The sequence below is a fragment of the Octopus sinensis genome, linkage group LG27 (assembly GCF_006345805.1).
Source record: "Octopus sinensis linkage group LG27, ASM634580v1, whole genome shotgun sequence".
NCBI lineage: Eukaryota > Metazoa > Mollusca > Cephalopoda > Octopoda > Octopodidae > Octopus > Octopus sinensis.
In genome coordinates, this window is record NC_043023.1 from 14762004 (window position 1) to 14764503 (window position 2500).

Sequence of the window (2500 nt, forward strand, 5' to 3'; positions counted from 1 at the left end):
TTGGCTGACTAGATGGCTGGGCCGACAGATGGCTGGCTGGCTGGTTTGTTGGTTGTATGGATGAATGGTTCACTGGCCTGCTGGTTGTGTGTCCAACAGAGTATGTTTGTATGTCTGATTGCAGGCTTCTGTGTGTGTGTGTGCACGCATGGCATGTGTGTGTATGTGTGTGGTTGTCATAGTTGAGTCTATCTGCTAAGTTACAAAGGTAAACACAAACACAAAGGTATTCACACACACACACACACACACGCGCACGCACAAGCATACATTCAGTACAAAGCCTCCCCAACTCATGCACCTCTACACCCTCAATCCTTACAGATGCTGCGGCGAGCTGGCAGAAATGTTAGCACGCCGGACAAAATGCATAGCAGTATTTCGTCTGTCGTTACGTTCTGAGTTCAAATTCTGCCAAGGTCAACTTTATAATAATAAATAATGAAATTATTGTATACAGTGCTCAGGTGCACCACAACTTGTCAGAAAGTGCATATAAAGTACATGCAGTAATGTAGAAATGTCTGGAAAGTGAACAATGTATGAGTCAGATACATGCTTGTGTGTGTATGGAGGGGAGAAAATCAAGTGTAGTGTTGGCGAATCTCAGGAAGCATGGAAGTCTTGAAGGATGCAGTGCTCCGACAACTAACAACCGATGCTTTGCCTTTCATCCTTTTGGGGTTGATTAAATAAGTACCAGTTACGCACTGGGGTCGATATAATCGACTTAATACCTATGTCTGTCGTTGGGTGAAAAGTGGGCAGAAATTCTACAAGAGACAATCACAAAGCTCATCAGTTCAATGCCAAAAAGAGTTTCTGAATTAAAAACTGCAAAGGGAACGTCAACTAAATACTAAAGTATGGAGTCCTAACTATCGACTACATTTTAATTGTTCGCTTTGCATATTAAATAAAAGATTTTGAAAATTAAAGGTGTCTATTTATTTCCTGCATGTCTGTGTACATGGCTTATCTGCATCATGTACCTGAATCAAACTGGGGACAAATCAAATTCCCTGTCTACGACTGAATATGAATAATTTAAGGACCATTTACTGATGTGCCCGGGTGGTGCCCATGTGAAATTGAATTCAATGACAAATTAAAAGCAGTGCTAGTGTTGTAAGCATTACTGACTTAGTGAATGTATTTTGTTTGTTGTCTCACCTGTCCATGTCTTTCGTGTGTTTTGACACCCAGTGTTGTGAGGGAACCACCCTGCAAATGCTATGCCGCAGCAAAGCAGCAAACAAACAAAACACATATACTGAATACATGTGGTCAATAATCACCATCATCATCGTTTAATGCCCACCAGGAACCGGCCAAGCAGGAGCTAGCCAGGCAGGAGCCGGTCAGGCAGGAGCTAGCCAGGCAGGAGCCGTTCAGGCAGGAGCTAGCCAGGCAGGAGCCGGTCAGGCAGGAGCTAGCCAGGTAGGAGCCGGTCAGGCAGGAGCTAGACAGGTAGGAGCCGGTCAAGCAGGAGCTAGCCAGGTAGGAGCCGGTCAGGCAGGAGCTAGCCAGGCAGGAGCCGGTCAGGCAGGAGCTAGCCAGGTAGGAGCCGGTCAGGCAGGAGCTAGCCAGGCAGGAGCCGGTCAGGCAGGAGCTAGCCAGGTAGGAGCCGGTCAGGCAGGAGCTAGCCAGGCAGGAGCCGGTAGGCAGGAGCTAGCCAGGTAGGAGCCGGTCAGGCAGGAGCTAGCCAGGTAGGAGCCGGTCAGACAGGAGCTAGCCAGGTAGGAGCCGGTCAGGCAGGAGCTAGCCAGGCAGGCCAGGAGCTAGCCAGGTAGGAGCCGGTCAGCAGGAGCTAGCCAGGCAGGAGCCGGTCAGGCAGGAGCTAGCCAGGTAGGAGCCGTCAGGCAGGAGCTAGCCAGGCAGGAGCCGTCATGCAGGAGCTAGCCAGGTAGGAGCCGTCAGGCAGATCTAGCCAGGCAGGAGCGGTCAGGCAGGAGCTAGCCAGGTAGGAGCCCGTTCAGGCAGGAGCTAGCCAGGTAGGAGCCGGTCAGGCAGGAGCTAGCCAGGCAGGAGCCGGTCAGGCAGGAGCCTAGCCAGGTCGGAGCCGTCAGGCAGGAGCTAGCCCGGCAGTAGCCGGTCAGGCAGGAGCTAGCCAGGTAGGAGCCGGTCAGGCAGGAGCTAGCCAGGTAGGAGCCGGTCAGGCAGGAGCTAGCCAGGCAGGAGCCGGTCAGGCAGGAGCTAGCCAGGTAGGAGCCGGTCAGGCAGGAGCTAGCCAGGCAGGAGCCGGTCAGGCAGGAGCTAGCCAGGTAGGAGCCGGTCAGGCAGGAGCTAGCCAGGTAGGAGCCGGTCAGGCAGGAGCTAGCCAGGCAGGAGCCGGTCAGGCAGGAGCTAGCCAGGCAGGAGCCGGTCAGGCAGGAGCTAGCCAGGCAGGAGCCGGTAGGCAGGAGCTAGCCAGGTAGGAGCCGGTCAGGCAGGAGCTAGCCATGTAGGGAGCCGGTCAGGCAGGAGCTACCAGGCAGGAGCCGGTCAGGCAGGAGCTAGC

General features: G+C 53.6%; 1 protein-coding gene across 2 annotated transcripts in view; it reads right to left on the minus strand.

Annotated features, from left to right (window-relative positions):
• LOC118768125 overlaps positions 1–2500 on the minus strand; it is a 124767-nt gene that overhangs the window by 73827 nt on the left and 48440 nt on the right. Inside the window, exon 1 of one of the 2 annotated variants that reach the window (XM_036513986.1) lies at positions 1–175. This exon is cut by the window's left edge and continues 608 nt beyond it. The exons of the other annotated variant lie outside the window; for it this stretch is intronic. The gene's annotated coding sequence lies outside the window, so the exon portion shown is untranslated. Of the gene's footprint in view, positions 176–2500 lie in introns of those variants that run through there. 2 annotated transcript variants of the gene reach the window in all.